Genomic DNA, 12178 nt, shown 5'->3' with positions numbered 1-12178 from the left:
ACATTAGATTTAGTTGCCCCTGTTAAATCTTGTAAAGTTGTTAGCTACTTCTGCATAGCTTGCTAAATTTCTCTTGGGGTATCTTTGGTGCACTGAAGCTCAATTTAAAGTTGAGTAACTTGAAGCATAGCTCACTACATATACAAGTAGCTCCCCCATCATCGACTTTTTATTGTGTGTGGCTCTGTTGCAGTAGGATGTATTAACACATTTTAGCATTAGTTGATCAGTAAAATGTTTCGCTTTGAGATGCGTAACTGAATCTGTGACGCTGAAGTAACATCACAGCCCTGAAGACAGCCTGCTCATTTCAGCCTGGACATTAATCCTGTTGGAGCACTCAAGTCTGTTGGTCGGAGTTTAGGGAGTTTTGAGAGTGTTTTTTTGTTTGAACTACTGTCTTGTATTTTCCTGTACTCATGGAGTTCACCGAAGGAGGTAGCGGTATCTCCACTCTATCAGGGTGTTGTTTGACACACCCATTTACGAGCGTGCCAAGCAGAACTGCTGGCATGTTCAGTCTTACAAAGCCACGGTCGCTTTCATGGTTGAACTCATTCATCTTCCGCATAGCAACAAGCTTCCAATCAGAGCTGACTGCTGAGGCTATGATAGACCTCTTGGGGGAGGACAGCAAGAACACTCTGCAAGTACAGCTGTGGGAGTTTGAGATGGAGGATTTTGAAAATGAACCTGAAGAAGACTCATCAACTCACCAGCAAGCATGTCTGCCTCCTTCAAGCACCCAAAGATCATCAATAAAACATTGGAGTATGCCAGGACTCTTGTGGAGCAGCTTTAGAAGGCTCCTGGCCCCAAACAGCTTGGCCCTCAGGATGTGGTCTTGGATTTGGTTCAAAAAGTCCTACAAGGCTTTTGGAAACCAAAAGGAAACATTCCCTGTGACATGCCCTCTGAGAAACTCAGTGAGATGGCGGTTGTAGTCACAAAAGCTGTGCTCGACCGTGTCTTCTCAACACTTTCTTCACCCTAAGGTTAGACAGATGTACCCTGCGGACACCCTGAGGAAGAGGCTGATCTGCTTCAAGGCTGAGGTGCTAAAAATCATCACCAGTGTCACAGCTGATTCCATCTGTGGTTTGTTTGAGCCTCAAACTCAGACAATCATCCCTGCTACTCAGCCTTGTACCATCACTGCAGTCAAGGAGCCAGTGTATGTAAAGCAGGCCCCACAAGCCTAGCTCCCACTGTAACCCTGCCAGCTGAACCTCCAGTTATGGATTCAGTCATGGAGGAGGAAGTCAAGAAGGAGGAACCATCCGAAGAACCAGACTCTGCTATAGTACTAACTCTGTCACCTCATGATACCCTGCCAGCTATAGCTCCAGTCACAGCTTCAGTCCAGGAGGGTGAGGTGATGGAGGGGAAGTCCACCAGACAACCCAGATAGAAGAACCTCCAAGAAGTCCTGAAACTCCTGCTGATGAGTATCCTGCCATCAGTCAGGAAATATCAAGTGACCGTCATCAGGCCCAGGTCATTTACTCCAGTGACTCAGTCAGGGCCAGAGTAATTCCTGACTGATGAAGAGGTGGCCTACAGGGAGGGACTTGACCCAGTGGAAGAGTGAGTGGCCTATACTTATTTTCAGTATGTGAGAAATAATAAATAAAATTATGGGAAATGAAATGTACTAAAAATGTTCACAGGTATTTATTCTGCATTACAAATCATTAGTTGTTAGGTTTGTTGTTTCACATAGTTAATGGGTGTATATGGAGCTCCAGTAAGGTCACAGCATCAGTCGCAGCCATAATACAGTTTGAGATTTGAGATACAAAAACAATAACTGATCTGATACATATGATCTTATGTTTTTGATTTTGTTTTGTTTGTTTTACAGTCGTGATTGTCAAGAACAAGAGCCACAGGCAAGCCCTCCTTGTTCTCCTCTCCCCATGGCCTTTCTTTCTCTCCTGACGAAGAGGAGGAGCCAGCCTGTTTTAGCCGGCGGGCCATATGATTCACACCCCTGGTCTAGACTAATAACTGAAGGCGACAGGGCTGTCAGAGCCCCCGACTGTGGATCAGCCTGCCGGAGGTAATCAGACTCGCAGAGTCAGTCCCTAATTTTATTTAACTACTCAAGACACACCTTTCAAGTAAAGTTTTTATTTTGTGAATTTTGATTTATTACAATTTATATCTGCTTTTACTGTCAATTTGCTTTTATTGCTTCTCTCCTTCTATTGTCTGTTTTTAGTGTTTTTGTGAAGCACTGTTACTTGTATTGAAAAGTGCTATACAAATATAAGTACTTTTATTATTATGCTTGGGATCTGCAAAAGCGAGACCTGTTCATGGTCAGAGCCCTCAACAAGAGGATTGACAAGCACTCCAAGTCCTTTCAGCAGATGGACGAAGAGGAGAGCTGCTCCTCTGCAAGAGACAACGTCATCGCTGCTATCAAGGACATAACACAGAAACCATAGACTGATTCATCCAGCCAGGCTCACATTCAACTCAGCAACTTCAATCAGACTGAAGACAGTTTTTCAGAGAAAAGGGAGACTTCTCTGGACGCTGTGTTCTCTGAGGAAGATGATGAGGGACTTGTGGAGAAGAGGGAGGCTTCTCCACAAGTTTCCCTGGATGAAGAGATTGCCACTATCCCAGAAGATGTGACTGAGGACACATCCATGGTCAGTCCCGATACTAGTTTGACATCAGACGAAGTTCCTTCTGGAGACAGCACCTCAGAGGCAGCAGAACATTGACTACAGGAGAAGAAGGGGGCTTCTCCACAAGTCACTGCCGAAGAGGAGCTGGAAAATATAGTTCTGGAGAAGTGGGAGACTTCTGAAGATGTTTCTTTAAAGGAGGAGGGACTCAAACATGAGAGCGAGGCTTTGCCATGTCTCCAAGAATGAAGACACAGCCACTTTGACAGAGGAGCTGACTCAGGACACACCTTTGGTCGGCCAAAAAACAGATGTGACTCGGCCTTGTGATGACCCGCATGAGAAACAGAAACAGGAGGACTCTTAGGAAGAAAACAACCTGGTTCCCAGTTCAGGCCTCTTCTAGTGAAGATGCAGACCATGAAGTTCAACCTACAACATCCAGGTTCCTTTTGAACAGAGCAGCACAGAGGCAACAGAAGATGAGAAGGGCTTATCCTCAAGTCACTGCCACTGAGGAGCTGGAACAAACAATTGAGAAGGAAAGAGAGACTTCTTCAGAGGTCACTGCCACTACCACAGAAAATGTGACGAGGACAAATCCCAGGTCAGAGTGGAGACAAATGTCAGTGTGTTCAGTGACAATGAGCTGGAAATAACCAAGCCGGACACCGTGGACTCATCTATGACACAGAACACCTGGAGGGTTGGTGCAAGGAGAAAAACCTCTGCATCAACACCAAAAAACAAAGAAGATGATCATGGATTTCAGGAAGGACATTCACCAACCCCCTCCCCTGCACATCAGCGTAGCAGCTGTGGAAGTGGTCTCCAGCTTCAGGTACCTGGGAATTCACCTTGCTGAGGACCTCACCTGGAGTGTGAACACTTCCTGCCTGGTAAAGAAGGCCCACCAACGCCTCTACTTTCTTATGGTGTGTTCACACCACACGCAAATAAAATCATTCACGCAAATTAATTACATGTAAAGTCAATGTTAGACCTGAAGAGCAGGTCGCTGCTCGTGCGATCGACCGGTCGGCACGCTGAGCAGTATCGTCTCGATTTATTGTTTTAAGTGTGTTTTTTGCCCCTTGTTGCATTGTTTTCTTCCTCTATATAATTCCGCTACACCTTTTCTGTTCTAGGAAGTGGTTTTGTTGTTTTGTAGCATTAGAAGCTAAATGTCATGCTTGGGCATTCAAAAGCTGATGTGAGATGATGGCTAATTCCAGCTTTGTACAGCAATCAAAAATATTACGTTACCGCCAGTACTTCATCATACAGCCATGATATTATCCAGCATTTGTGTTTCCCTTTAACATGGACTTCAGCATGCTCCCATATACAAAGTCATCCCAGACTTTACCAGATATACTGATTTATCCCAGGGAGCACATTGATGCATTGCAATGGCTCTTTCAAGAATGTAAGCATGAAGATGTGAACATGTTCTTAATTGACTGTTCCTTTAATTCAAGTTCATTTATCATGCAGTCATAGGCTTGGTCCTGTCATAAGAAATGTGAAAAACAATAAGAAAATCCATTCATAAAAACAAATATTTTCTACTCGTCCTTCCCCTGGGATCCATTCTTCCCCTGGACCTGGGGTCTCATTTATAAAAGAGTGCGTAGTCCGAAAACCCGGAAATGGCGTGCGCTAATAATTATTCTGATTTATAAAATCGTTTGCACGCAAACTTTATGCAATGTTCCGTTTATAAATCACAAACCACCTTGAGATATGTGCACGTAGTTCAGCCTCTTATTACGCCCTTTTCACGCCCATATTCAACCATATACGGTCAATGCAAAGCACTTTATGAATGAACATGCAGACAATTGAGTCGGAAGATTAAAGGTTCTCACGGTGAATCCTCACGTGGTCCTCGTGAATGAAGCGGAGGTCAGAGAGCACTTATTGTTTGTCTTTTACAGCAGGAGGGCCACAAAAGAAATACAAATAAAAATATGGAGTGACTGCACGTTGCTGCAGCATTCATGTGTCCCTCAGCAGTGCCAGATCATCCATCATTCATCATTACGCACAGTCTCACTGCAGTGTTTCATGTTTGCAGGACACACACTTTTATTTCACATTACAGAGAGCTCACGTCCTTCAGAGATCTCCTCTCTGATATTATCTGACAGAAGTTTGATCCGTGAATATAAGTTTTAATGTGTTGGTTTCATCACATGCAGCTTGGCCTGCGCTCTGACTGATTATGATGATATGTAAGATAATAACTGTGAGAACCGGGCATGGCTTTACTCCACACTTTTCTCATTAACACAGTAAACACATGCAGGAGAGGAAGATGTGATCAGTGAGTGGGGCAGCCGGGGCTGTCTCTGCGCTCCGTGTGCACAGTACAGCAGTCTTTATTAAAAGTATAACTACACTCAGTGACTCTGCACAGCGTAAGAATCATTGAAGACATGACTCACTTTGCTCCGCGGCTGATTTACGTCCTCTGATGTTACTTTGTTTTTTCCTCTCGACGAACACGTTAGGATGCGGTTCGTTGTGTTTCCTCTACACTTTGGAGAAATGTGACGGTGAGACAAAGCTGATTAAATATTTGATGAACTTTAAGACACGCTTTTATCTTTTAATGACAGCTTATTGGAAACTACTCACCACAGACACACATTCAAATAGAATATGTAGAACTTAGTGATGATGGTGACGTGGGTCTGTTAATATGTTGTTATTCAATGAATGAACTGTGTAAAAGGCATCAAAATATAATCTGACTTCAGTTCTCTCTCTCACCAACTGCGTCGCCAATTTCCCCCTGCCTCTAAAATGTACGTACGCCTGGGTCAGAGTTTGCTTACCGGTAGTCACATTTTCACCTCAAGTTTGTTTTTATAAATCACAAGCTTGTTGTGAAAACTGGCGTACGCCAATTTCAGACCCCATTTTGTGCGTAAGCAATGTTCATAAATGAGACCCCTGGTCTGTCATCGGCGGCCTTCCTCTCTTCTGGTTTCACCACTCGCCTCTCTCTCACGGAGGGATAAGGAAGAGATGGGCGTCACTTTGTTTATCCGACCAGCTGCAGACTCTTCCTCATGTACGTGTCCCGGAGACTTCCCCCTTTCATTCGGCGTGATTCCTCTGGTAAAAGACACAGTAAATGACTGCTAGTAAGCTGATAAATAAACCGCTAGCCAGAGCCGGTTGTGCAAACTGAGGTTACATTAGCTAACTCACAATAGTAAAATCGATCTCTAAAATAAGTAGCACACACAAATCAGCAGAACTTACCAGATATTCCCAGCGCAGGGTTCCCACGCGTCCTGGAAAACCTGGAAAACAGTTGACCAGTTTTCCAGTACTGGAAAACACCTGGAAAATGGGAGAAAAAGTAAAATGTCCTGGAAAATCAAATATAGTCCTGGAAAATTATTCCAACATGGCTGCGTGCGACCTGACCCTATTAACAAAACACATCCCCATTCATTGAAAGCTGAGTGCACGCTGTGCTGGAAAAGACAGCGACACTGCGCAACTTTTTTCAGATCTTTTCTCCTTCACTTGGTCATAATCATGCATTCACAGGAAACGGGGGTATATTGTTAATGTTTTATGATACATTAACCTTGTAGAGTGCTCCAGTGTTTCCCCTACCATTATACAGGGGGGGCGGGGCGTCCCCCCAACAGCGGCCCCCGCCCCCCTTGGAAGTTCAGTAAATTTTATTTTCTACACATCGCCAGATCACAGCAGAAGTATTCAGGGTTACTTCTCTTATAGATCAGGTCTTAAACTTGTTCTTTTATTAATCAGACTAAATATACTTATGTTATTGATCTTATTTACATGACAGGATGTCATTATGCTCATCTGCTCTCTGTATTGCATGGCAGCGTTCCGCTCCATGTGCACACAGACACATAAACACGTGCGCTCACATACACACATCACAGCACAACGATACGATAAATGTTCATCAACAACTCGGTTTTTCAAGACGAAAACGAGACTATGACGAGCTTAAGTGCATCACTGATAATACAAACTCGGATGAAAACTTAAGAAGGACCGTCGGACATTAAGAGTTCATATTTCCCCCGCTGTGCATCTAATCTTTAGAAATTAAAGCTATGCGTTCCTGTGACTGGCTGAGTTATTATTGGGGGGGGGCGCAGTGTTAGCTTGGTCTCTACCTGCAGCAGGTGTGCTTTGTGAACCAGTCTCCTCTTCATTGAGGATTTTTACCCCCCGGTGTGCGTTAGTGACAAAAACACAACCGGGGGGACGTCTGTTTAATATTTGACGTCTTTGCCGCTCTCAACGTAAAAAGCTCTGCATCTAGAGCTTGATTTAATCCAGTTTGGTGATACATCAGACACATTTAGTAAGTTTGATCAACTCCTTGTCATCAAAGAGTGCCGTGAGCTGACTGTCTGTCCAGAGGTCCAGAGCGCCTGTTACTGCAGGTGCATTCAGGGACCGTCGTAATAGTGCAATGCAGACCTATCTTTTGCGTTCATGGCATTTTTATTTGAATCAAGAGAATCAGATATAGTGGTCACATGAAGAATGTTTTCTTTTGACTTTTTTGCAGGCTAGATTATTTAACATAAGATATTACAAAAGCAAAAGTGTTAAAAGAGTGAAATGTTGACGATGTTAGTACTTGGTAGATAGATAGACAGACAGACAGACAGACAGATAGTTGTGGCAAAGTCTGTCTGCACCCCCCCCCCCTCCTTTGATTCAAAGAGTCTTATATTTAAGTTATAGTGTGACCAGTCGGGCAGAGAGCTTGGGGGTCTGTGCCTCACAACTTTCTCTGCAGGCTGAGAGCTCAATTACCGTACTCTAGCTCAGTTGTTCCCAAAGTCGGGTCCTGGGACCCCTGGGGGTCCGCGAACCATAGCGTGGGGGTCCGTGAAATAATTTGAATAAATTTCTAATAAATTATAAAATTGTGCTGTCATTACAAAACAGCATATACACCATTGTTATGATACCATTTTGTGGCTCCAAGGGATATGTGGGTCTTGCTACTGTTAATTTTCTGAAAGCGTTTAAGATCAATTACTTGAAAAGTATAAATGCTGTCATGTTGAGTCCACTAGGAATGAAATGACCCTCTGTTTTAAAGTATACAAGTGGTACTTACTTGATTCAAATTGAAGTGTTATCTGTTTATCACTATGGTACAGGTCTGAAGTATTTACATTGATACGTTTTACAATACAAATAGTTCAAAGGGCAACCAAGAGTGCAAATGGTAGTAAGCATGTGCTTTAGTGATGGGAGGTTCGGCTCTTTTCAGAGAGCCGTCTCTTTTGACTCGGCTCCTAAAGAAGAGCCGGCTCTTCCAACTCCCGAACGGCTCTTAATTTAGGATCTTTTGTAGCCGTATGTTTTACCTGAACTTTGCAAAAACTAATTGTTTATGTGTTGAAAACCCTTTAACGTACTGTGTTTTTATGAGAAGACTTATAATTGCCCAATTGTGTGCATTTATTCTGCTACAAAACCATTCTTACCCTAATCCTAGGGTTAGGGTTATGATTAGGGTTAGGATTCGGATTAGGGTTAGTGTTATGATTAGGGTTAGGGTTAGCGTTAGTTATGATTAGGGTTAGGGTTAGCGTTAGTTATGATTAGGGTTAGGATTAGGGTTAAGATTAGGGTTAGGATTAGGGTTAGGATAAGGGTTAAGATTAGGGTTAGGATTAGGGTTAGGGTTGTGATTAGGGTTAGGGTTATGATAAGGGTTAGGGTTAGGATTAGGGTTATGATAAGGGTTATGGTTAGGGTTAGGAATAGGATTAGGGTAAGGTTAGGGTTAGGTTTAGGGTTGTGATTAGGGTTAGGATTAGGGTTAGGATTGGGGTTAGGGTTAGGATTAAGGTTAGGGTTATGATTAGGGTTAGTGTTATGATTAGGGTTAGGATTAGGGTTAAGATTAGGGTTAGGATTAGGGTTAGGATTGGGGTTAGGGTTAGGATTAAGGTTAGGGTTATGATTAGGGTTAGTGTTATGATTAGGGTTAGGATTAGGGTTAGTGTTAAGATTAGGGTTAGGGTTAGTGTTCGTTAAGATTAGGGTTAGGGTTATGATAAGGGTTAGGGTTAGGAATAGGATTATGGTTAGGGTTAGGAATAGGATTAGGGTTAGGATTAAGGTTAGGTTTAGGGTTGTGATTAGGGTTAGGATTAGGGTTAGGATTGGGGTTAGGATTAGGGTTAGGATTAAGGTTAGGGTTATGATTAGGGTTAGGTTTAGCCTAACCCTAATCAGAACCGAACCAGAACCGAAGCAGAGCCATACCAGAACCGTACCAGAACCGAACCAAAACAGAGCTAAATTAGGAACTACATTTAGACTGTCATACCAGCTTGATCATCAATGAAAATGTCCTGGAAATGTCCTGGAAAATGTCCTGGAAAATGATCTCTGGAAAAGAGTGGGAACCCTGCCAGCGTTTTAAAGACTTTCATAAAGTTCATCTGCTCCATGGCTCAAGTCCTGCAAACCGAGTTGGCAAGCCAACCTCCGCAAGAAGTCCAGTCCCTCTTTCCGACGTAATCCTCGTCAGCGTCTCCTCCCTATGCTGGTTGGCCATCGCGCCAAAGTGTCACGCGAATTTGTCGCTGTAGTTGAATATTTTGAACTCGTGCGAAGATGCAATAGACCTGAAATTTGCGTCAATCTAGTCGCGTGTCGCGTTTAAAACGCACAAATTCACGTCTACACCTTGACTTTCCGTGGGATTTGTTCGCGCAACACGAAAAAATCGCGTTTGGTGTGAACGCATCATAATAACTGTTACATAACATTTTTTTAACCACTAGATGATGTTTTTTTTACCTGACAGTAATATATTTTTGAATGTCTGCTGATGGTCACCAGGTGTACCAGCTGGTAGCCTAGTCTTTCGTTGGAAGGTGAAGGGAGCACACGGTTCTTACATACATGCATGCAAGCTGAATGAACAAACTGGACAATGTAAGTCACATTCTTTTTCACTGCAATAAATGGGAACATCACCCAAAGGAAAATCTGGTTTTGGACATCAATTTAATTACTCTTTGTATTCAACTATTCGTAAGGAACAACCACATCACCTCCCAAAGTGACTGGAAAAGGAAAGGCCAAGGACAGTCACTACAATAACAGTACTTGTTATGTAGTTCATAACAATAGCACTCTTACCCAGACAGAAATGGACTGCATATTTGGTTATGTCATATTAATGCAAAGTTCTGTATTAATACACTTCTTCCCTTAGCAGATGAATTGAGCATATATGCTAATTATTTTTGCCTTGGCATATCAAGTGTAAATTTTACCATCAGTAGTAAACACAAAGTAGTGCATAAAGATATATAAATATATATATATTATTTTTGGGGGGATAATTTATTAAATTAGAATATTAAAAACCTAAGAAAACTAGTAAGAAGCAGGAACATTTTTTAAACAATCTCACAAAAAAATGTGTTTTATTTAAATGTACAGGCTGGCTGTAGAAACACTGGAGACCACAAAACACCCATTTAAAGACAGTATCTTTACAGCAGAAATAAACATGTTTACAGCCTGGTACAAAAAACAGTTTAAGTCTGAATAGCTAATTTCTCTCTCAGCACCATAGACTGTAAAGCTCCCCACACAATCAACGGGGTGAATTTTTTTGCCCGTCATGGGCACAGAGGGCTGCAGAGTCCGGGAAGCAGCCTTGGGAAAAGGGCACCCAGACGTGAAAACAATTTTGGAAAGATAGAAAAGTAAAGAAAAAAGTGTCATGGCTACAGATGTTTTTGGAACAATAACAATAACATTAACAATAATAATACAATATTATTATGTTATTATTATTACTATTATTAAAATATAAAACTCAACATTTGGCATGACAGTCATGGACTACTTTCTTTTTGTAAATTAAAGGGGTCCTAAAGGCCAATTCCAAAGGCAGAGTCGTTTAGACTCAGTGAACTGAAAGCAGTTCATTGCGTTTGGAGGTGGTCTTTAAGAATTTTTGCTATAACAGTTAAAAAAATGTCATTTCCCCTAGGTGTGAAATGAACTCCATCCCTCAAAAATAGCCCAGGATTGTCATGTTTAATGTGACGGTGCTCAACTAGAGCACCATCTAAGGTCCTCAGAAATGTAGCCATGACACTGTTAATACATTTTCTAGACTTTTCCATCTTTACTGGAATGCTTTCAGCTTTCCACCGGCACCGCAGAGTGATGCCAGACAAAATTATTTTCATGTGCGGGTGCTGGAGGTCCTCTTTCATGATGTTTACGAGCTTCACGCCGCTTACCTCCCCCACATCATTGCCCCCACAGTGGACCAGGATGACGTCTGGCGCTGTCCTCCCTCGCAGAGAGTGGACAAAGAAGGGGAGGAGGCCCCTCCACCACAGTCCACCCCAGCCAAACCAACAGATCCGTGTCCTCTGGATCCCAAGGTTGCTTCCTTTCATCCCCGCAGCTCTCTGGGCACCACGACGGACATAGCTGTCCCCCATTATCCAGATGTTGTCTATGAAAGAGAAAGGAAAAGGTGCAATTAATGCCATAGGTATTTTTTATAATCTATATATAACTAACTTATATAAGACAGCTCAGTTTTTTTTAATTCTTACAATACTAGTAATATCTGCAAGGATGATATGGAACAAGAAAGCAGCAAGTCAGTGGATGTAGATGTAGTCTTAATATTTTTTCCTGTGAAGTTTGTCAGACTGATACTTAGTGTTTTCCATTTTTTCCTGCTACAGGCACAGTTTTGTCATGGGCAGCCATGCCTTCCTCAGTCCTATAAGGAGTCAATAGAAGATAGAATTAATATCTTGGACGAGCTTTTTTCAACTGTCAAGTTTTTTTTTTTGTTTTTTTTTCAACATATCTAATTTAATCTTACTTTTTGCTGTTAAGGTAAGTACCACAATTTTGACACAGCCTCCTGCGGACATCCTTTTGTTAGGTCAAAACTGCACCAACTTAAATGCATTATAATAAGAGGTGTGTCCTAATCACGTCCTAATTTATTATCAGAAGTTTTATCATATTCCTTGTTTGTATTGATTCCCCACTTAACTTAAAAAAGAACAAGAGCAGCACTAGCACAGCATAATCACAAATAAAAATTCTTAAACCTAAACTTTGTAATTATTACGTGACAGGTGACACCCTAATAAAACACTCATACCAAAGTGTGACTGTTTGAATATTAGAATTTGCTTAAACTTGTCCGTTTGATATATACTGATAAGTTTAAAAAATGCTAATGTTGTATTTCTGTAAGTCACAACCATCGGTCAGGACAAAATCTTGTTAATGTTGGTAATCACAAATATGTTTTACTACAATTGTGCATTTAAAAATAAATGAATGGTTTCAAGATTTAAATTGCACTTTGAGATGATAAAGTCCATGGGATAACTTACTTCAAGGAGTGTGCTGAATGGTGCGGGTGTGATGCAGCCATGTTGCAGACACTGCGCTTAGTGTAAAGGCTGATTTATACTTCTGCGTCGCCCTACGCAGCA

This window comes from Notolabrus celidotus, chromosome 4, assembly GCF_009762535.1.
Source record: "Notolabrus celidotus isolate fNotCel1 chromosome 4, fNotCel1.pri, whole genome shotgun sequence".
Lineage (NCBI taxonomy): Eukaryota > Metazoa > Chordata > Actinopteri > Labriformes > Labridae > Notolabrus > Notolabrus celidotus.
The sequence above is the reverse complement of the archived record's forward strand: the minus strand, read 5'-3'. Positions refer to the sequence as shown.